We start from the raw sequence: 24167 nt of genomic DNA on the forward strand, positions 1-24167 counted from the left end.
GGGGCCTAGTGAGCCTAATGGCACAACTCAGGCGTCCATCATTATTGGTGAAATTATTAAGGCCACTCCACATAGTTAAAAGGGAGGTTTATTTTGTGGGGTAACTTACAAGTGAAGGGATAGATTACAGGGTCTGGGAAGGTGTAGCGCAGTCCAGCAGTGTTCTCTGGAGAACTCTGCTCAGTCTACCTCCAGTGTCCAGGGTCCAGGAACCAAGAGAGCCAGCACATCCGGATCTTGGGTCTTCAGGGTCCTCTCTCAGCCCCACCTTGTAGTCGTGACAGTTACCAAGCCTCATGGGGGTTGGAACTTCCAGATCAAAGCTGGAATGGCTACCCACTACACATCATGGTGCCATATCCTTCTCAGCAGACAGATTGTGCCATAGAAACCATCACACATCAAAAGCAAAGCCAATTAGTGGTTTCCTATAGTTTCCCATGTTAGATATCTAAAGCCAGAGCTGGCCTTGGCTTCAGGAACTCTGAGACATGCTGTGTTCTCTGGGGCTGGGGTTTGGGAATGGAAACAGGGAACTGTCTGCCGCTGTCTGCTCCAGCCAGCTCAGGTTCCCTGGCCCTTTGCAGGCCCCCTTCTTGGGAGTGGGACCTTCTTCAGTGCTGCATGGGCCAGCTCCTGGGGATTTCACTACGTGTCTCTTCTTATCATTAACCATGCACAGGCTGTCTGTGTATCCTGAACTGTGCACACACTTTTGTGTGTTTTCATGTGGGGTGGCAAAACATAATAAGATGATAATTTGTCTTTTATTAATTTTTTCCCATCTCCTTCAAAGAATGTCAATATTTAATATTGAAAAATAAAACAGAGAAACGGTTTCCAAGAAAATCAACTTGAGTGAGTGGCTATGGGCCTGGTGTGTTAATGGCAGCATGCTTGAAGCCCTGGCTGGGTTCATTGCCTGGAGAAATTTTAAAATAAAAGTGCTTACAGAAACACGAATGTAGATGTAACCGTCTTTTTAAATAAGAAACACAGAGCCGATTGCAGATTTAAAAAGCCCAAGAGGTCAGAGCAATGGCTGAGGGCTAAAAACCTTACCCTTCACTGCCGCTGCTGTCCTCCTCAGCCAGAGCACCTACAGCACCCGGTATTCCCGGGCGGTCTCCCATCCAAGTACTAACCAGGCCCACCCCTGCTTAGCTTCCGAGATCAGATGAGATTGGACGTATTCAGGGTGGTATATATTGGATAATAGAAAAAAAACCTACAGAATTAAATCAGCACATCCTTAAAGTATATAGGCTGATTTAATTGTGTAGTTTTTTTCTATTATCCAATGTCTCTCTGCACATGAACTTGAAAATGTGAAAGAAAACTGTGGTTCCTCCAGTTAGTTTGATTTCATTGTAGAGTTAGTTTGATTTCATTGTAGAGAAACAATACATATTCAGGAATATGATGTAAGGTTGACAGCAGTTTCTCCTGGACACTGGAAGAAACCTGGATGCTAGACCTTTCTTCTTCAGACAACGTTGAACAATGGAGTGTGAAGCTCAGCTTTTAGGGTGAGCGTGCCAAGCGCAGGTGCCCATGACGTTTGGAAATAAGCAGACAAATATAGCCATCTGAGAGACATCGTCAATCTGGAAATTAATATTAGCTGTTTTCATTTTACAGACACTCAGAATTTTGTTATGAGTTAGATGCTGGACGACCTTTTATTTTTTAAATGTACACACCCCGCCTCATCCCTTTGGTTAATATCACTGTCCACAGCATGATGACTTCCTTCCCGAGACCTGTCTCTGCCCACTCGCTTATACAGAGTGGCTGCTGTGGACATTCTTAGCAGATGTCACACCCTCCATGGTTGTTTGGATCATTGGGAGACAAGCGTGGGAACTTGGAGCTAGGTCTCAGGGATTCTGGGTTCAAGGGGCTTGGGAATGGCCTATGTTTCTTGGAGATGCAGAGAGGACGTTACTTTTACTCTGTGAACATAGAAGCAGAGGATAATGTTCTGAAGAGCTAGAAGAATCAGGCCATTAGATGAAGGCACAGCTGAGAGGTGGAGACACTGCTAAGTCCCCAGTCTCTCCAGTCTCCTCATCTAGAGTCCCAGGAGGGACAACAGTGACCTTCTTATGGATTTCCTTTTGTGATTATGGCAGCACAAATTAATTTTTGCTATGTTTTATATGATGAACCTTGCCTGAAACAATCTCCAGTTCCACAGCTAGAATCCAGAGTTGGGCTGGTCCTGGGACAAATGCTTGTACTAAAAAAAAAAAAAAAAAAGTCCTTCTCCAGCTCTGATTGACAATCAGGTTTTTGATTGCTATAACAAAATCCCTGAAGTAAACATCTTAAAAGGAAGAAAGGCTCATTTTTGTCTCAGCTCATGATCATGTGACTTGTTTCTGGCCCATGGAACACTGGTGTAGAGCAAACTTTCTGGTGGCCAAGGTCTGTGTCTCACCAGCCACTTCTGTGCCGTGTCCCAGTGACCTGCTTCCTCCCAGTGTTCCCACACCCTCCAGCAGCATCAACAGCTGTGGACAGAGGTTTCAGACACTGCCTTGGGGGGAACATTTGAGATCCAAACCATAACAGTGATGAACGTTTATAGAGAAGACAGGGCCAATAAATCAATATATCTCGTGTGCTTGAACTGGAAATGAAAGCAGAACCGTGTATCCACTGACAGCCTACAGGTGGCTTGTATTCATTTTCTAGGGCCGTAGAACCAATGAGCACACGTGTAAATATGACATATTAATGTAGTATCATAACAGGATTTGTTGACTTGGCCTACACAGCAGAAGGCTGTGTAACCTCACAGTGTCCATCTGTGCCACAAAGGCCCAGAACTTGTTCTGTTAGCTGCCCAGTTAAATCAACAGGCCACTGTGGTAGCCTCCGGTCAGGGCTGAAGGACTGGATAACCCTTCAGAGCTGCTGGTGTCCACACTGGAAAGCTGATAACACTATAGCCTGATCTTCATAGACAAGCACAGTAGCCATGCATATAGTCAGGGGAGGGGCATGAAGCCCCTTGCTGGCTTCCCACTTTCCAACTTCCTCCCCTCTGGACCCCAGTCCTTTGGATAATGCTGCTCACACTTGAGAAGGGTCTTTCCCTCCCCTCTGGACCCCAGTCCATTGGATAACGCTGCTCACACTTGAGAAGGGTCTTTCCCTCCCCTCTGGACCCCAGTCCTTTGGATAATGCTGCTCACACTTGAGAAGGGTCTTTCCCTCCCCTCTGGACCCCAGTCCTTTGGATAATGCTGCTCACACTTGAAGAAGGTCTTTCTCTTGCTCATCACTGTCCCACAGGCTAGTTTTCTGTGGAAACATCCCGACTTCGACACTTCACCACTCTTAGGCATTTCTTAATCCAGCCAAGACCACACACTGGGTAGCCAAAGGCCAGCAGCAAACACCTGTGAGCCATCCATCTTGGCTTGCAAAATGGAACGGTCTGTGATGGCAGGGCATTTCTAGAACTTCTGTTCCCAGTATGGCACTCGCTGAGTGCATGTGGCAAGGTAGCACCCAGAATGTATGCTTTCCATGACTGAAGAGCTGAATTTTAAACCTTGTAACCCTTTGATGACTTATATTTAAATGCAAGTAGCTACATGTGGCTGCTGACTACCGAATCTGACAGTCAGAATCAGACTATAAATACACTCTATAATTTTTGATGTTGGCATCGTTAAGATGCCATTTATGGTGTGTGGTGGGTTTTATAGTGGTTTGAGTTACCCATCACATTTCCCCAATTCTGACATTTCCCACTTCAAAAAGACCAGTGGATGAGAGCCTGGCTGGATCTCTTTTAACTAAATTCCCCTTTGTTCTTTCAGCTGGGAAACTATGCCCAGCTTTGACTTCTGGTGTGTGTGTGGGTGTCTGTGGTTGAAGTGGGTGCTCTGTGGTTCTCTGTTCTATTTCTGCATCCGCAGACTGGGTGCTGAGGGCAGTTAGGCAAGTGAACCATGGGAGGAAGAGGATTTGCTTATCTTTCAACTTGTTTGAGGACCAAACCACAGCCACATTGAGATGGAGTAGCCTAGAAGGACAGCTCCAACTCCAGGGAGACCTCATCCTGGCTTACCACAAAAACCTCAGTGTTGACACGCTTTTCTTTGTGGACCTTCATGACAGACTTTCCTGGTCTTGGTTGCTGTGGAGACATGGCTTGAAGTGGGCAGCTGTGTGCTTGGTGCTTGGCAGTATTTTGTAGTTGCTATCCTTTGTGTGTATGCATGGGTGCTTGTGTGTGTGTACATGATTGCATGGAGAGGTCAGATACCAACCTTGAATGTCGTTCGTCAGGTGTTGTACACCTTGCTTTTATGACAGGGTCTCTTGCAGGCCCAGAACTCACAGATTATGCCTAGTCCCGTTGGCAAGGGAGTCCTGGAATTCTGCTGTCTCGAACTCTCCAGTTCTGGGATTACAGGTGTACACCATCACTTCTGGATGATTTATGTGGGTTTTGGGGGTGAGTTTAGGTTTTTACGCTTGTGTGGCAAGCACTTCGCTGACTGAGACATCTCCCCAGCCCAGGTACTATATTTTACTAAAGTAAGTTGAGAACAACTTTCCTATAAGAGACAAGTCAACAAATGTAGATATTCCTCACGCGCCGTGTAGGCAAGTTTTGGTTGTGGTAGATGGTTTTCAGTCTATGGCCTCAAGTTCGTGCATGCCGATGCAGAGCTGGGGGACTGTGAAGTTGCAATGGCTCACACCAATGCAGAACTGCAAGCCAGCCACGTTTGGTTGACGTGGTGGAGTGATCTATCGTGCCATCACTGATTGGCTTCCTCCACGAGAAGCCTGATTGGTCCACGGACTTCCTTCCTCATGGCCTGTTGAGAAGCACACCGCTGTCTGAAGGCTGGCATATTTTGTTTGGTGTTCCTCTTGTGTGTCTGTGGCTGTAAGCACTCACAGGCTTGGTGAAGATGGTCCACATGGGTAAGTCCCGGGCCTCAGGACTCTCCTCTCTCATCTGTGGTCACTGCATGGTGCTCAGGCCTAGAGTCCAGCTGATCCCAGCCCTCCTGGCTAAGTAACCAGTCCTCCTTGCTGTGGTCATTCCACGTTGCTATTGCTTAGAGGAGTTCAGTGACCCCAAAGGCCCCTGGATTCAGGGGAAGCTGAGGTTCAGCATCTTCTGCTCCCAGGTTTCCACCTCACTCTGCACTCTGGAGGAGAGCCAGGTGGCAATGTCCACCGGACTCAGCAATACCAGGCTTTTCTTGGGTCTCCTTACCCTGAACTGTACTGTACCCTTGGCTAAGTCGAGGCACAACTGAGCACCTAATGGGGCATCCTGTCCTCTCCTTTCATCTTTCTGGTCCATTCACTCATTCCTAGTGCTTCAGGTGATCTGAGAACATCAGCTACACCAATGGAGTGGTGTGCTGGTTTGAATGTAATCCACCCCCATAGTCTCATAGAGAGTGGCACTATTAGAAGGTATAGCTTTGTTGGCATGGGTATGGCCTTGTTAGAGGAAGTGTGTCACTGTGGAGGCGGGCTTTGAGGTTTCTTATGCTCAGGATACTGCCCAGTGTCTCAGTCAACTTCCTGTTGCCTGCAAGATGTAAGGACTCTCAGCTGTTCTTCCAGCACACGTCTGCCTGCACACTGCCATGCTCCCTGTCATGATGATAATGGACTGAACCTCTGAAACTGTAAGAGAGCCACCTCTAATTAAATGTCTTCCTTACAAGAGTTGCCGTGGTCATGATGTCCCTTCACAGCAACAGAAACCCTAAGACAAATGGCTTTCTCCAAGCTGCAGGGCATCCTGTAGACACACTGCCTTCTTCACATTCTCTCAATACTATTGTTCTCCAAGAACTGGTGTCATGACAGGGTGATCTGACAAGGATGCCTAAATATGCTTTAAACAGGTTTCTCCCTTTGAACACAGAGTGAACATGATATAGTAAAAATGGGACCAAAAAACCCACAAAAAAAAATTACAAAAAACAAAAAACAAGAGCAGGATTTGGAGTAAACAACATATTTTCTGGTGCTGGCTAATGCTTTGAGTCACCCTCCCAACCCCATTTCCCACATCTAAGGGAAGAACAGGGTTCAGAGGGCCTGGGGCTCCCTTTGTTTGCATGGCAGAATCAGGGAGCATTCTATCTCCAAGAGCATAGAGGAGCAGGAACAGGAACGGGAGGCTGGCGCCCCACAGGTCATGTCTGGAGACCCGAAGGAGCTGAGTTCCTGTGGGAAGCTGGGGAGTTGCTCTGTGAGGAGTCCTCAGACATGGTAGAAGCTCTGACTGGTAGAACCTCATGAGGTATGTATGCCCGGGACTTGTGGCAGTTGGATTATGAGCACTAGAATGTGTGTGTGGGAGTTGAAGTGTTCAAGAGCTGGGGTGCTATGAGAATTGGGGTATCAGGCACATATGAAAGCTATGTGTGGAGCATATTGAGGTGTGAGAGTTGGATGGTGTGAACATTGGGGACTTGAGAGTTGTGGGGTCCATACAAATTGGGGTGTGTGCTCTGAATGTTGGGGCATATGTGAGTTTTGGTGTGTGCTATGTGTGTGTGCTTAGGTGTTATGGTGGGGTCTGAGTGTTGTGGATGTGTGTGAGGTGCTGAACAGGAAGAGGTATCTAGGATGCCTCTGAGGGGATTTGGATCCCCGACTTGTGTTAGAAAGACCCGTTTTCAGGCAGATCTGCCAGGGCTACTATAACAGTATAACACCAATCTTCAGGGGTTCACAGAAACAACTCACTACTCTTTATTCAGCTTAGGTGGCCAGAAAAAAAGCTGGAATCCCTACAGATGTGTGTGCACTACAGATGTGTGTGCACAGTGCAGTCCATCTACACAATGAAGCCATAGTCTGCTAAAAGGCGGGGATTCCGACAGGTACTGTGATGATGGTGAACCTGGAGACATGCTCAGCTCAGTGAGACAGAGAAGGACAAACACCATGTAATCCACACATCTGAGGTTCTTAAGAGTATCAAGATTCATAGAGATGGAGGGAGAGTGGCAGCCGTCCTGGTCTGAGGGACAAAGGGATGACAATATGTTCTTTGATGGATCACAATTTCAGTTTTGCAAAACGAACAGTCGTGGATATGGAATGTGCCAATGGTCCCACAATAATTGAATGTATCTAATACTACTGAAGGGCACACTGAAGAGACAGCTTGGCATGAAGGCACACTTAAATATTTTTAATTATGTGCAGATGTGTGTCTGCATGTGAGCATGTGCATGTGAGCATGTGCATGTGAGCACGTGCATGTGAGCACAGATGTCCATGGCCAGAGACATCCAACTCACCTGAGCCGGAGACACCTGACAGGGGGGCTGGGAAGAGCAGACAGTGCTCCTCAAGGTAGATCTGTTTCTCCAGTCTCAAGGTCCATGTTTGTAATCTCATCTCTCAAGAGGCTGAAGCAGGAGGATTGTTCAAGGCCAACCTAGACAGACTAACCTAAGCCAGACAGACTCTTAAACCAAGGAAAGGAAAACAACAGATGGTTAGGACATACATTCTCCAACTCATATAAAGCAAAGCCTCACAAGAACCCAAGGGTGGGCTGAGTTAGATAACAAACTTCTTTCTCTGAGGTCATGGACTCAGTTTACCTTTGTGCATTCCAAGAGTCATGGAGAAAGTTGACTTCACGCAATGGCTCCATGAGGCAGTGAGACCAGCTGCTTTTATTCCCAGTGACGGGGTGGAAAGAAGGGACCAGCAGGGGACAGAACCTGCCACACCCACGGCCCTGGTTTACTCTGGCTCCTGCTCATCTTCCCACTTTGTCTCCCAAGGCCAAAGTCTATATTTTGGAAATTCTGTGTGTGTGTGTGTGTGTGTGTGTGTGTGTGTGTGTGTCTGTCTGTCTGTCTGTCTCTGTGTGTATGTGTGTCTGTGTGTATCTGTATGTGTGAGTCTCTGTGTGTGTCTGTTTGTGTCTTTGTGTTTGTCTGTGTGTGTGTGTCTGTATGTTTGTGTGTTTGTGTATGTGTGTGTCTGTGTATGTCTATGTGTATGTCTCCGTGTGTGTCTGTCTGTCTATCTGTCCATGTATCATGAGTGCTTTCAGAAGCCTGAGGATGAGGAACTTCTCTTTCAACAATGGAGGCCTGCCTCTGCCTCCCTTTCCTTGTGGTTGACATTTGAGGGAGTGAGGAGGGGTGGGTGCTGAGCTCTCATGATGACTTTCCCACCCACTGCCACTAGGGCCAGCCTCGGAGACCCGCCGTCTCCATCTGGGACTCAGGTCATCGCCACAGCCACTTCAAGGTGAGCTGCTTGCTTTAAAGTCCTTTGATATTTTGACTAAAGCCTAGGTCCCATTTGAGGCACCGACCAATTCCAGTGCCAGCTGGGCCCTTTGTTTATGATTGGCTCATGTTTCTGAGTGAATTTCTTTTTGGAGACCACGTTCTATGAGTCACCGTTGAAATGAGAATTTATCAGCTTAGGAACTCTTAATTGTCAGGATAAGTGTTGGTGTCTGAGGTCTTGTTTCTGTTGTCCTGGGTCTGCATCAAAGATGGAGGCGTGTCCTCCCCCATGCTCAGCCCAGGGACTTTGTTTTCTTTTTCTGAAAGAACAACATCCCTCACCTGTTTCTTTCATCTCTGTCCTACTGTAGACCCGACCATCCCATTGTTACCCGGTCACTAGTTTGGAGAATTAGAGTCTCCGTGTTCCTACCTTGTAACAGCTCAGGACTCAGGAGCATCTACCTGAGTTTTGATATGTGAAAGTATTATATCGATTTGAAAATGCTCGGCCAACACTCCTGATGTTTCTGCTAAAAAACCAAAGCAAAGCAAAGCAAACCAAACTAAAACAAACAAACAAATGGAGATAGGATGGGATGGCTCTCTCCAGTCTCCCTGTATCTCTCCTTTCCTTCTCTTCTTCCTCCCCCTCCTCTTAGAGCTGCCCTGTGAAAATAGAGGGTCAGATCCTGTCTCTTTTAAGACACACAACATGAAGAATCTCCCCCTCTTCCTCTCTTCCATACTTGTCCAGGAGGCAGTAAACACTGGTTCCCATGTCTCTCTTTCCTGGCTGTAACTAGAATTTTCCTGCCTTGCCCACAGTCAGGACAAATTTCTGTCACCCGCCAGTCCCACAGCCACTCAGACCCAACCAAGTAAACACAGAGACTTACATTGCTTACAAACTGTGTGACTGTGGCAAGCTTCTTGCTAACTGTTCTTATAGCTTAAATTAATCCATTTCCATAAATCTATACCTTGCCACATGGCTAGTGGCTTACTGGCATCTTCACATGTGGTTTGTCATGGAGGTGGCTGACAGTGACTCCCTCTGCCTTCCTGTTCTTTCTTTTCTCCTCTCTGTTAGTCCCGCCTATACTTCCTGCCTAGCCACTGGCCAATCAGTGTTTTATTTATTGACCAATCAGAGTAATTTGCCATACAGACCATCCCACAGCACTTCCCCCTTTCTTTTCTTTTTTAAAAGGAAGGTTTTAAACTTAACATAGTAAAATTTCATATAACTTGGGAATTTGGGCATAGCTTCTCTTACTACTTCCTGCTGGAGGGGGCACTATATCTTATGGGGATACAAAGAAAATTTTAGGATCATGGAGTAGTCGGTGAGGGTGTATCATCTGAGTCAGTTGCCTTGAAACGGTTCTGGATGTTGGATCATCTGGGCCATGGTGTCATCGGAGACCTTTCAGGTGGTCCTGGCTGGTCAAACCTGATGTATCTTAATCTGGAACAAATCCATAGCTCTGGCTTTCTGTGGAAACAAAAGCAGAGCCTCTTTTCCAAAGCAACATATCCTTACATCCAAATTTTGAAGTCAAGGTACCTTTAAACTATACATTTTTGCATAACTCAACAGCTTTTGCAATCAAATATTTTTCTTCAGATATGAATATCAAAGAGAACATAATCCAGATTCTCTGTGTGGTAGCCATCTTTACGTGGCTAATTTTTTATATTACCTTGAGCCTATTGCTTTAAACTGCAGCATTCTAAGCCTGAAATGGTGCTGTGGCTGCTGGCTCTGCCCACTTCAGCTTCCCAACATGGCAGTGGTACGTTTTCCGCCAGCTCTGGGAGCCATCTTGGGTCAATGCTTTTATCCAAGCAGCATGTAGCTCAGAAACCTCTTTTTGTTTTGTACTAGCAAAGGCTAAATCCACCACACAGCTTAATGTGCCACTTGCAGAGGCCTCATTCCTGCCATATGGCAGGTCAAAGCGCACACACCAGGAACCCGCCATAGTAGCTCAAACATGCAGGCTCCACTAACTTGAGAGAAACAACTAGGAACTGTTTTTAGCTCTGTTTTAGAATCTTTTTCCTCAGGTTTCAGGTGGAAACTCTTGCCCCACGTTGGGTGCCATTTGTAGCTAGAGTTTTCCGCCTTGCCCACAGTCAGGACAAATCTTTGTCACATACCAGTCTCACAGCTGCTCAAACCCAACCAAATAAACACAGAGACTTATATTGCTTACAAACTGTATGGCTGTGGCAGGCTTCTTGCTAACTGTTCTTATATCTTAAATTAATCCATTTCCATAAATCTATACCTTGCCACGTGGCTCCTGGCTTACCGGCGTCTTCACATGCTGCTTGTCATGGCGGTAGCTGGCAGTGACTCCTTCCGCCTTCCTGTTCTTTCTTTTCTCCTCTCTGTTTGTCCTGCCCTATACTTCCTGCCTAGCCACTGGCCAATCAGTGTTTTATTTATTGACCAATCAGAGTAATTTGACATATAGACCATCCCACAGCATGGGATGGGTGTATTTGGAGGTGCCTTGCCCCAGATAGTTTCCCCTGAATTTCTACTCTTAAGCTGTCTTTACAGTGTCCACTGAAGTGGGGTGCTAAGTGTGGAACTGTGGGAATTGGGGGCTCTTTTTTTCCCTTTAAGATTTGCTTTCCCGGTGGGGAATGGTATCAGCAATCGGGATGTGGAGGCACAGAGGTGGGGTGGGTAAGGACGGGAGCAGGTATGCCTTACTGCCCCATTCTGTGGCCCTGACTCAACTCCACCTCTAGGTGTATACATAGTCTCTGCTTGCTCAGCGGTGTCCACTGTCCACTCAGACTCTCAGGAAACTGAATAGTTGCTCAGTGGTTTGTTCGAAAATCTGAATCTGGCTGTTTGACTCAAACCAGTCCTGGCAGACTTTGTCAGGAGGCGGGAACAGTGTGGAAGAATGAGAAATGACCTCAGTGTCATAACTCGAAGCCTATCTGTTGATTTAGTGCACTTTGTACAATTCTTCTGGCAGTATGGGGGTGGCCTGGTTCTTGGTGTCGTAAGGAGAAAACTTTGGCATGTGGTTCTTTGCCAGTGAACTTTGGTGCACATGCTCTGGGCTTTGCTGCTGACCAGAAGTCCGAGGGATAAACCGGCTGTCAACACTGCCTGTCTCCCTGGCTGGTGTTCCCTCTTGGTGTTGTGACAACTTCGGGCAGGGGGGCTGTGTGTGTGCGAGGTGGGAGAAACTTGAAAACCACCCCCATACCTGGCATTTTGACCAGCTGTAGATGGAGGGGAGGTAACTCTGCTTTGTGGAGGGCTAGAAGGAAGCACAGAGGCACATCTAGTTGTAATTAGGTCCGGAAGTGGCTCTGGGTAGACAGTGGCGAGAATAGAAAGGTGGGTGTGGCGTGGGTCTGAAAGAGTGTAAGCGCGAGTCTCCACTGCCTCGGTGAAACCACAGAGCGGGTTCCAGGCTGCTCACTCTTTTTGTCTTTAACCTTTTGGAAATAATTGTAGATTCATAAGAAATTACAAAAAAATACAGGGTGAGTGAAACTTTTCCCATCTGCTGTCAATGGGCTGTCTGGGTTCCTCCACTCTTTATGGATTAAAATTGTAACTAAGCAAAGGGTGGCAGTTTCTGGGTTTCTGAGTCCCAAATGTGGGCTGGACTAACAGGTATAAGGCCCTGAGGACTGGGGACATACAGCCCCAAGCTTTAGGTGTTCTAGGCGCTCAGGTGGAGAGGCTCCCTGCTCTGGGCCTGGGTGGCGGTCCCACCCTCGTGGATGGCTCACAGCAGCAGCATTCACTGGGTCAAGCCAGAGCTCTCAAGCTCTGGGTGTTGGCACCCTCAGCTCCTACCAGCGGAGGCACTAAGGCTTTCTGGTATTTGGACCTTCAGCCCTTGGGGCTGGGCAGTGTGGAACTCGTCCAACGGCCAGGGGTTGCTGTCTGCGCCTGAGTCTTCACAGACTTCTACATTCGTGCTCTCTGCACCATCTCAGCCCCCTTCCCCCGGCCCCCCAATCCTTTCTGTCTTGGCTGCCTCTGCTCCATGTGGTTTCTGCTCCCAGTTGCTCGCTGATGTCGAGCTTGCCGCTGATGCTGAGCTTGCTCGCTGTTGCCGAGCTTGTTCGCTGATGCTGAGCTTGCCGCTAACGCTGCTGTTGCTGTTAGCTCTTTTCTTACCGTCTCATAAGTAGACAAGAAAAGATGACTCCAAATGAATGCACACACAGTTGCACAAGCACACACATGCACACTTATACACACACACTCACATAATGCACATGTACACACACATACACACTCACACACGCATTCTTTTTCTCCACTGTTTTTCATAACTATATTTTAAGATTTTTCAGTGGTGATAACTTTAAAGTTTACCTCTACTGTGGAGTGTATAACCACCTCCTTTCTAGGCTGATTTTTCCAAATTTCCTTTCTGTGTTGGCTTATGGAAGGCAAACATATCCTAGAATTAATGGGCATTGATGACTGACCACAAATGGCACTCTATGAGGATGTTATTAACGTGCGCCAGCAATTTAGCTGCAGAAAGGGAATCGGCAATCTGCTCCTTAACATTGCCAGCAATTAGAAGTGATAAACCCCAAATCAAGGCCTGGAAAGGGAGGGGGTCTTGAAAGCTGGCCATGTTTGACGAGATGCAATCTTTTTAATTGGAATGCTTCCTGCCTTCGGTTGCAGAGGGCAGCTTGGGCAAGCCACGCAGAGAGTTAGAATGCACAGAGCTCGCTCATGTGACCCAGTGATATGATCTAATTTGGAATCCCTATGGCTGAAGTGAAGAGAGGCACAATTAGATTTATGCGCCCTGTTGAGCACAAGACATGGTATCCAGGCAACTCAAGCCAAACACACACAAGGTAGCAACCCTACTCCACCTCCTTGGTAAACTCCATGCAGGTGGTAGATACAATACCTTGATAAATATGGCTAGTCACTTAGAACATTTTTCTTGTATCAACATTTACCGTAGGACGTTCTCATGTCTCTGGATTTCAATTTCAAACAATGCATTTCAGACCAGAAGTGGAAGCAAAAGCTTTGCCAGGAGTTGCCCGGAAGTAGTTGACTTTGTTGGGGATTTGTACAGCTAGGTTACCCACGACCATCAGTCTTCGTGTTTGTGAGCAGCAGTCTTGGATTAGGGAGCATGCACTGTCCAGAAGCTCGTAGGATTTGCTGAAGTGCTGTGTCTTTTGTAGGATTTCCTTATTTATGTGATGCTCTGTGTCACTGAGCTTTTGGGGACAGAGGAAACAGGTCCACTTCAGTTGCTGTTTGACGACCTGAAAATCCTGGCAATTGGCTCAATTATGGCTCTAAATAAAATAGGGAGAAAAAAACAAAACTCTATAGAATCCAAATTGACCCAAACTTAATTTTTCTGTTGTTATAAGTAAACCACAGAATCAAAAAGTAACTTTCTCTAACAAATTGAACACTTATAAAAAAAAAAACATTTGTTTTATGTGTATGTCTGTGCCTGAGTGCATGTATGTACATTACATGTGTGCAGGAAGGATCCCCTGTAACTGGAGTCACAGATGATTGTGAGCTGCCTTGTGGGTACTGGAAACCAAACCTGGGTCCTCTGGAAGAGTAACAAGTACTCTTAACCACTGGGATAACTCTTCAGCCTCCAAATTAGACTCTTACTAAAAGTTTAAATTATAGTTAATGTTTTTTTTTTCCCCCAGAATGTTGAAGTTGAATTTGGGAGAATGTGTTTAATAAACCCTGGTGAATACATATGTGTACTCTTGAGTACTAGAAGCCACACAATCCAATTGGAGCAGGCTACATCCTCTATTGGAAGTAGGACCTGACTCACACCTGAGCCTCCAGGGCCTGGCATCATACCCTGTCCGTATCTGGCCACAAGTGAACGCTGGCTACATTTCCTATAGAAAGCTTGAGTGGAAGGTATAGTTAGGGTGCACCTGGAGAAGCTGGATCTGACTTTGAATCCTGTCTGTGTTCTTAGGCTGAGCTGCCTTGTGGTCTATGGGATGGAATAAGACTCACTGAATGGTGTGTGTGTGTGTGTATGTGTGTGTGTGTGTATGTGTGTGTGTGTATGTTGGGGGAGGAGACTTGTACAGAACTTGTGATATGTTTGCTCTGGGTCACATGTCTCCCCCCCCCCCAGTTACAGAATGTCTCACAAGGACAGGGCACTTTCCAGACCCTGGTGAATTCCTGTGCCTGGCCCATGGCAACAGCTCAGCAAGCATCTGTCAGATTAACAAGTGGAAATGTATAAGGTGTTTTCCTTACGACAAAGAGAAAGCAAACAGCGCAAGTACTTAAGAAATAAAGACATGAAACAGTTATATTGGAAAAAATAAAATTATTGAAGAAAGATCAGGCCTGATGGGGCACATTCTTATTTCTAATACTCAGGAGACAGAGACAGGTGGATCTCTATGAGTTTGAGTATGAGTCTTGGTCTGCATAGAGTTCTAGCCCAGCCAGGCTACCCAGAGAGACTGTCTCAAAAAAGACATAAAGACAAAAATGTTATTAAAGAAAGCTTTTAAAAAGATATATTTTATATGTACACATGTCTTGCCTGTGTGTGTGTGTGTGTGTGTGTGTGTGTGTGTGTACGCACAGTGAGTGCAGCGTTCAGAAGAGGGCATTGGATCCCTTGGAGCTGGTTGTAATCACCCCAGGGGGCTGAGAATCAAACTTGGCTTCTCTGCAAGAACAGCAAGTGCTTTTAACCTCTGGGTGACCTCTCCAGCAACTAAAGAAAGATTTTTGCCAACACATTATCTGGCTATATCTGAGTTTGCTGCATCCACTCTATCTTTAGGTGAATTTAAAATTTTTTCTAAGATAATATTTTTCAGGGTATCTGAGAGAAAGCAATGTGCCCATTTTAATCAGTATTGATTAATATGTCAATTATATACACACACATTTTCAATATAGCTGTATAATCCTGTTTTCTGGTTTCCTGTGAGCTGTGAGGGTGACTTTTGCATCCTTTTGTTCCTTCTTTGTCCCCAAACCTCCTTTTTCCTGTTGTGTTCTGTCTCTGAGATGAAACACTATAATCCACTTAAAATATTTCTGAGAATTAGCGACGTTAACTTGTCTGGGAAAATTTTAAAGATGATTTTTTAAATTACTCAGCTTTTAAACGATATACCATTTTTTCTTCCTTTATAATTACAAAAATCCGGCTACAATTGAGAACCAGTGTGGAGCTCCAGTACCCAGTGGGATTGCATTTTGAAGACAATTCTCAAAGTGACCACTAGATGGCGAAGATGCTCCATCAAGTTCTCAGGGCCCTCTGTCGAAATGCGTTCTGGCTCTGGACAGGCCGTCTGCATTCTTCTCCATGTAGGAAACAGAAACTTAAGAGGGCTGTGTTTTCATGATCTGTGGAGGAATTAGCACATGTTTCGTGGCAGTTTCTACTACTCTGTGTGGTTGAACCACCTAAAGGGAGTGTGTGTGAGTGTGGTATGTGTGTGTGTGTGTGTGTGTGTGTGTGTGTGTGTGGTGTAGGTGCATTTGCATGGGGAGGCCAGAGGTCCATGTTGGGTATCTTCTTTGACTGTTCTCAATCTTATTTTTTTAACTCTTATTTATTAGTTGAACTCAAGTCATCAGGTTTGGCAGCAAGCATCCTTACCTGCTGAGTCACCCCACCCTTACCTGCTGAGTCACCTCAGCCTTACCTGCTGAGTCACCCCACCCTTACCTGCTGAGTCACCTCCCCCTTACCTGCTGAGTCACCCCCTTACCTGCTGAGTCACCCCCTTACCTGCTGAGTCACCCCCCTTACCTGCTGAGTCACCCACCCTTACCTGCTGAGTCACCTCCCCCTTACCTGCTGAGTCACCCCACCCTTACCTGCTGAGTCACCCCACCCTTACCTGCTGAGTCACCCCACCCTTACCTGCTGAGTCACCCCAGCCTTACCTGCTGAGTCACCCCACCTTACCTGCTGAGTCACCCCACCTTACCTGCTGAGTCACCTCCCCTTACCTGCTGAGTCACCTCCCCCTTACCTGCTGAGTCACCTCCCCTTACCTGCTGAGTCACCTCAGCTTTACCTACTGAGTCACCTCAGCTTTACCTGCTGAGTCACCCCACCCTTACCTGCTGAGTCACCTCCCCCTTACCTGCTGAGTCACCCCACCCTTACCTGCTGAGTCACCCCACCCTTACCTGCTGAGTCACCCCACCCTTACCTTCTGAGTCACCTCCCCCTCACCTGCTGAGTCACCCCACCCTTACCTGCTGAGTCACCTCACAGCCGTCATCTATTTTTTGAGACAGGGTCTCTCACAGAACCTGGAGCTCACTGACTCAGCTGGACTGGCCGACCAGCGAGTCCTCAGGGCCTGCCTGTCTCTATCTCCCCAGTGCTAACATTACAGATGCACTCCGCCATGTCGGGCTTTTTTTTTGTGGCTCCTGGGGTCTCGCTGCTGAGTGACAAGCACGTCACCCACTGAGCTGCATTCCCAGCCCTCTAAAGGGCTTAATATTGATGTGCACAGCTGACTTTTCCCTTTAAGGTGAACTCCGGTTTCCTACACGCCAGCTCCCCTTCTTCCTCTAACTCACCCCACTCCATTCTTAATGAGATTACAACCAGAGACCAACTGCCCTGTGCTTCCGGGCTATTCCACTCAAGTGAGCATGAGACACACCCCCTGCCTCAGATTGCTGCTGTGCAGTGGAGATGTCCACCCCACGGGATGGCTGGGCATGGATGAGGTGGAGAAGCAGTTGCTCCTGCCTGGAATCTGTAGCACTCACTGAGTTCTACTGACTCCACTAAAGTTCACCATCACCTGCAATGCATGGCTACCCATCAGCTACTGTCCTTGGTTGAAAAATGAGCGCAGTATTTCATCTCTAATGCATCAACACCTCAAGCTACAATGGATTACAGTTCATGGTACTCTTTGCCTGCCCTTCCCTCCTCCTACCCAATCCTTTGCATGGGCTGGGTCAATGGTGTTTAGTTGTATGAGATTTGGGGGCTGTTCTCTCAGAGGTGGAATATATTAACTGGACTAGGAAGATGAATAGGGTAGAAAGATTTCTCTAGAAGCAAGAACATAATATGCAACAGGTGTGAAGGCATAAACCATAATGTGGGGTTCAGGAGGGCTGTGCTCTGTTACAACAAAGAGTGACCCATGCAGACAGGGAGGGATTGTGGTCCTCAGCCAGCAGATTGGTCAGTGCTATACTGTAAATGCATTTGATTACAATTAAAAAAATTCTATTTTTATTTGTGTGTCTGTCTGTCTGTCTGTCTGAGTGAGTGTATGCTCTCATGAATGAAGTAACCTCCTAGGCAAGAAGGTGTCAGGTCCCCCAGAGCTGGAGTTTTTTCCTTCCATGCTCTGGATTCTGGAGACTGAACTCAGGTTGAGAGAGAGAGCAAGAGGGAGAGGGAGAGGGAGAAGGAGAGGGAGAAGGAAGGAGGGAGAGAGAGAGAGAGAGAGAGAGAGAGAGAGAGAGAGAGAGAGAAACACTCCGAGGATTTGGGATTTTCTCCTTTTTTTTTTTTGTTTGTTTGTTTGTTTGTTTTTGTTTTTCGAGACAGGGTTTCTCTGTGTAGCTTTGCGCCTTTCCTGGAACTCACTTGGTAGTCCAGGCTGGCCTCGAACTCACAGAGATCCACCTGCTCTGCTCCCAAGTGCTGGATTAAAGGCATGCGCCACCACCGCCGGCGTTTTTCCTTTTAATGAGGTCCCACCATCTAAGCTTCCATCACTTAGTGAGAGTCCCTCAGGTATGAGTGCACCACTGGAGCCCTTCATTGATGAAGTCAGAAAGCTTGTGATCCAGCCTTTCCTGCAAGTGTCAGCTCCAAACAAACCCCATGAGGAACATGCATGAAAGAGCATGTGCGAAAGGAACGAGAGCAGCGCAAGAGGAGAGTTCATCCGGAAGGAGAGAAAGTGGCTGCAGTGTTGACCCATGTAACGAGTGGGAGACTACACATTGCCGTCCGAAGTCCAGAGCAGAAGAGGGGCCGCTTTCTCAGGAGCAGCTGGAAACAGCTGTGCAGGGCAAGGCTACACTAGCATCGTCATGGCCCAGTGCTAACAAGGACCATACACACCAGCACCTCTCGCCGCGCTCGGTCCCTCGATGTGCTCAGATGTTCTTCCTTGCAAACACTTAAGAGGAAGCTTAGCAAATGGGGTAAATGAGTGGAGGGAGGCTGGGTTACTTGGCTTCTGGGTTTCCCTGGAGACCCAGGTGCCAGTCCACTCGTGAGCGATACCTGATGGTTTCCTCAGAATGCACACTGTCCCAAGGCTGCCAGTGTCCACAGGATGGTCCTTAGCTGTACACTGAAGCAGACACCTGCTCAACTTGGCTGTGCTTTTCTGTCCTAAGAACAAAGGCTCGAGCTGTTCCCCTCTCCTCCCCCAGCACCCCACGCTGAGCCTTGCTCATCCCATCTGTCTAGAGGGAAAGAACGGAAATTCTGCATGTCATTAGTTATGACCCCCCCCAATGATGTCACCATCTTACTAAACACAGTTCCAAGTGCGGGGGTGACCAAAGCCCAAACCAGCTCCTAGGAGAATTAGTGCACACAGTGCACACAGTGGAGTAGTTCCGTCTTTGCCCCCCCCAGTGTTTAAAGGTCAGCATTTCACACTGAGCTCTGGACTTGGTACAGTCAGCTTTACAAACGTAGACAAAAACCAGGTGCTATGCCCAGATACTGTCTCAGGTTACATGAGGAATAGATGGTGTGTAGTTGGGAATCTGGAGTCCGTGGATAAAGCTTCCTGGTTAGAGTAGTTGCCACGTCTGAAGTTATAGAAGGGTCTGCCCACCTAATGTGGAGACAATGCTCACAGATGTAGCTTGCTTCCTCCACCAGAGCAAGGAGCCCAACAGTGATGCCCTTAGCGATGCTTCATGAATTCATTGTGGCCTGCTCTAAGAGGGTGGACTGTCTCTAGGATCACACCTCAGGGTTACCGGGCATTAAAGACACTGTTTACCTGCCACCCCTTCTAGTTTCATTGCTCCTAGTAATCTGGGGAAACATGTCCTAGCTGGAACCCCAGAGAAGCTGGCAAGCAGAGGCTCCTGGCAAGCCCTTGTTCCCTTAGAACATGAGGGGAACGTTATTTTTATACCATGTGGAAATGCACATTAGAACATTCCCCAAGGGAAGAGTTCTACCTGGCTGTTCAACTGTCTGTTCAACAACCTGACAGAACCATTCATTCATTCATTCACTCATTATTTTTATTACTTCTCATCCTGCATTAAACAAGTACAGAATGTAGGCTACCTATCCACCCTTCCAATCCACTCACCTACCCAGTCATCTATCCATTTAGTCTAGGAGTCTAGTTAGAGAGAGGTTTGGATTCTGCAGTAGAAAGGTCTGCTGTAACACAAATTGCTAAATGATCTTATAATAAAAAACTTTGTATACTGGGGGTGACAGCTGAAAGAAAGATCAGAGAAGCAGAGCAAGCCACAGCCACCGCCTCTTACCTCACCAGCTCCTCACATCTGGCATCCAGTCTGTGGGACGTGTATTCATGAAAAGGCTGCTTGCCTGTGGCCTTGCAGTCCCTGGCTTGGGCTCAAGCTGCACTTGCCTGGAGTCTTCACCCCACCTGGGCTGGCTAAGTTTCTGTTGCAGCCTCTCTGTAACAAACAAGCTTAGGCTCCAAACATGCGGTAATTTCTGCTTTTGCACTTTCTCCCATACAAACAGCTGGGTCTCTAGTTTCTTCTCTTTGGTTTTCTCTGGGCCCCATCCTCAGGCTTCTGCCACACCATCATCTGAATCATCATTGTCAGCAGATTTGGTGAGTCAATTGGGATTTCTTAAAGGGAGAAATTAGTTAAAAGAAAGCTTTTTCCCCACATTAAATGGGAAACATTTTTACAATGGAGAGAGCTTGGTCTCTGTTTCATAATATGATTGACAGTTTAAAAATGGAACAATTAAATGATAATTAATGTTGATGGGATAGATGTAATGTCAATTATAAATATTATTTCTTTGACAATTTCTGTTTTATCATTAAAAAAGTTGGTTATATGAGTGCCAAGATAAAAATTTTAGAAAAACCTGCTAAAACAGATTACAAAGATATTCAGACACAGACAGAAGAATTTAAAGGTGAACCAATCTCAGCATTGCATTATAAGGTTACAAAGAAAAAAGCCTAAGGCTTTCAAACAGCCAACCTTAATCTATCCAGTAACCTTTCAGGAACTGCCAAATGCTCAAGGCTGTGTATGAGCTGATCAGACTCCTGTGCAAATGTTAGATTTGAGGAGATTCAAAGAAGCTATAATGTCATATGGTATACATTCTCCATTCGTGAAGTAAATGTTAAACTTGTGGTCAACTTGTAATAGAATTATCCCTCAAGACTGGGAAGATTTGGTTATAGTGGTCTTAGAGGCTGGTCCACAGTCATAGTGGAGGACTTGGTAGAAAGATGAGACTAAGACCACTGAACAACAATATAGGACTAGAGGTATGAAAATTTCCCAAGATCAACTTCTTGGAGAAGGTGATTATGCTGATATACAAAGACAATCTTTATATGATGATCACACTCTAATTTTATGCCGAATGTTAACCTTGAATGCTTGGGACAGAATTGAAGAAGTAGGGAAGAAAACTGAGTCATTTACAAAAGTTATACAGGGCCCAAAAGAAACCTTCAGGACTTCTTACAAAGGCTGTCTTCAGCAGTAAATAGAATGATACCAAATTCAGAAGCTAGACAGATAATAATGAATCTCTGGCTTTTGAAAATGCTAATGTACAATGCAAAAGGATAATTAGACAATTAAAGGCAAGATCAACATCCTTGGAGGAATGGATCTGAGATACAATAAATATTGAATCTCATGACCATGATGATGTTTGGATAGGAGAGGTGATTTCCAGAGGTTTGCAGAAAAATAGTAATGTCAAATGTTTCAATTGTGGTAAACAAGGTCATCTAAAAAGGGACTGTAAATAAGGCATTCTCAGAAACAATGTTTTTGCTAGGAATAATCCCAACAGAATGCCCCTCCCCTCTGGATTATGCACAAGGTATGGCAAAGACAGATGTTGGACTAAGAATGTAGATCAACAAGGGACAGACAAGGTAATCCCTTGCCTTTGTCACTGGAAAACTCCCTGAGGGGCCTCTTACAGGCCCCCATGTCAAATTTCATTCAGTCATTTCCTGTCACCATGGAAGAAACTCCTTCTCAGAGCAATTAAAGAACTTAATGCCTATTGTAAAAAATCATACTGCTCTGGATGATAGAACAGTTTTAGAAAACAAAAGAAAAAAATTTTTTGAGGCAGGATTTCTCTGTGTAGCTTTGGAGCCTGTTCTGGAACTCACTCTGTAGCCCAGGCTGACCTCAAACTCACAGAGATCTGCCTGCCTCTGCCTCCTGAGTGCAGGGATTAAAGGCATGCACCACCACTACCTGGCATAAAACAAAAATTTTAAGGAGAAATCATAAATTAATTGATAAAGATTAATTGATAAAGATTAGAAAAGGGAAACTCCCCAAAGTTAGGGTTGGAGAAGAGTTTTTTTTTGTTTTGTTTTGTTTTTTTGTTTTTTTGTTTTTCAGGAGAATGAAGGCTAAGGAATGTGAAGAGCACTGGACAAATAAGACATCTGAAGAAAAAGACAAATCATCTAGAAAAAAATGTCCCACAAAAAAGTTTCCTGCAGTGAACCATGACCACGACTAACAGCAACCTTTGACATCTCCAAAAAGATAATGGGACCCCACAACAATGATTCCATCAGGACGATAATAATGTCATTATGCTGACAAACACCACTCAAAGATCAGCTTTGGACTACAAACTGCTCAGGACAATATCGAGGCCAGACAGTGGTAGCACATACCTTTAATCCTAGCACTCGGGAGGCAGAGATCTTTCTGGATCTCTGTGAGTTCAAAGCCTCCCTGGACTACATGAGATTGACTCAGTCTAGGAGAGAAACAGAGCCAGGCAGTGGTGGCACACACTTTTAATCCCAGTCCTTGAGATCTCATGCCTTTGCTTGGGAAGCACACATGCCTTTAATCCCAGGAAGTAATATGGCAGGGCCGAGAAAGATATAAGGTGTGAGGAGACAAGAACTAAAAGCTTTTCAGCAGAAGTGTCCCTTTCAGCCGAGGAAAGCTTTTCAGGCTGAAGAGTCCTAGGGTTAAGAGGTGGCTTGTTCCTTTTTCTCTTTGTTCTTTCAGTATTTACCCCAATTTCTGGCTCTTTTTTTTTTTAAGACCATTTAGGAATTTGTGTTAGAGTCTGCAGATAAGGGAAGGCCTATGTGTGGTGATATATTGTGTATCCCAATAAAGCTTGCCTGGGGATCAGAGGACAAAGCCAGACACTAAATTAGACATAGAGGCCAGACACTGGTGACACACACCCTTAATTTTATCACTCAGGAGGCAGAGATCTATCTGGATTTCTGTGAGTTCAAGGCCACACTGGAAACACAGCCAGGCAGCCATAGCACACACCTTTAATCCAAGTCCTGGGAAGAACACACTCCTTTAATTCCAGGAAGTGATGTCAGGGCAGAAAATTAAGGCACGAAGAAATAGGAAAACTCACTCTTGAGGCTGAGGATTTTGTAGAGTTAAGAACATGGCTGGCTGTTCTGCTTTCACCTCCATATCTGGCTCTGGTTTTTTTATTAATAAGACCTTTTAAGATTCTGTTGCACCTATGAGGACTAATCAGAACGAATCGGTGAGCCCTTTTAGCATTATGGGTGATGAGGTTTGTAGTTGCCAGCCTTGAGGGGGAGTGAGGGTGTGGCTTTGAGGAGAGAGAGGAACACAGATGATGCCATCGAGCACGGGAGGAAGGTCACATAATTAATGTGATTATGGTGCCTGGAGATCTGACTATCCATCCATCATCCATTCCACCACCCATTCTTCTATTCATCTAATCCACCCATTTATCTATCCATCCACACTCATCCTTCCTACCCTACATCCACCAATCCCATCATCCATCCATGCATTCATTCATCCATCCATGCATCCATCCATCCATCCATCCATCCAACTATCCATCCACCCACCCATTCATTCCACAATCCACCCAAATAACCATCCATTCATCTGCAAATTCCACCATCCATGCCTCCATCCATCCATTTATCCATTCATCTACTCACCATCTAATTTATTCATCCATCTATCTACCCAACCCACCATTCATCCATCCATCCATACATCTCACAATCTACCTAAACCACAATCCATCTATCCACAAATTCCACCATCCATGCATCCATCCATGCACCCATGCATGCATGCATGCATGCATCCATCCATCCATCCATCATTTTCATGTTTATCCTGAATGAAATAGTTATATAGTTATAGTTATATAGAGTGGAGCTGTTCTCCCTCAGAGAAAGTGGCCCAGAATGGCCTCTTAAATGCCAAGGAATGTGTCATCTGTGTTGAGGATTGCAAACTACATTGGTTTCTTTCTGACAGACATAGTAGAAGTCTTTACCCCTGCATGAAGACTAGCACAGGCTGAAGGTGCCAGGCAGGATAGAAAGGAGGGCTAAAGGGATACATTTTGTTAGACCCCTGGCCTGGTCCTGTGTCACTGCTGTCTGCCTCCTCTGGTGCTATCTGACTTCTGTCCAGTTCCAGGCCCGCAGGGAAACACTCAGACTCTCTAGCACATTTATCAAAGCTGGATTCAGCAATGGAAGGGAGCCGGAGGGAGCCTCTCTGTAGCTGTTTGCGCCTTGGCTGGTGCAGAGGCTCCTTGGCCTGCACGGGCTGCAGGTGTGGTTGGTCTTATCACATGGGCCTCAGGCTGCACTGTTTGCCCAGCTGGGCTCTAA

General features: G+C 46.1%; 1 pseudogene; it reads right to left on the bottom strand.

Moving 5' to 3' along the window:
• Positions 1–1096: 1096 nt before the first annotated feature.
• On the bottom strand, positions 1097–1213 carry LOC114698455 (annotated as a pseudogene).
• Positions 1214–24167: the final 22954 nt, after the last annotated feature.

Source organism: Peromyscus leucopus, chromosome 12 (assembly GCF_004664715.2).
Source record: "Peromyscus leucopus breed LL Stock chromosome 12, UCI_PerLeu_2.1, whole genome shotgun sequence".
In the NCBI taxonomy this organism is placed as follows: Eukaryota; Metazoa; Chordata; class Mammalia; order Rodentia; family Cricetidae; genus Peromyscus; species Peromyscus leucopus.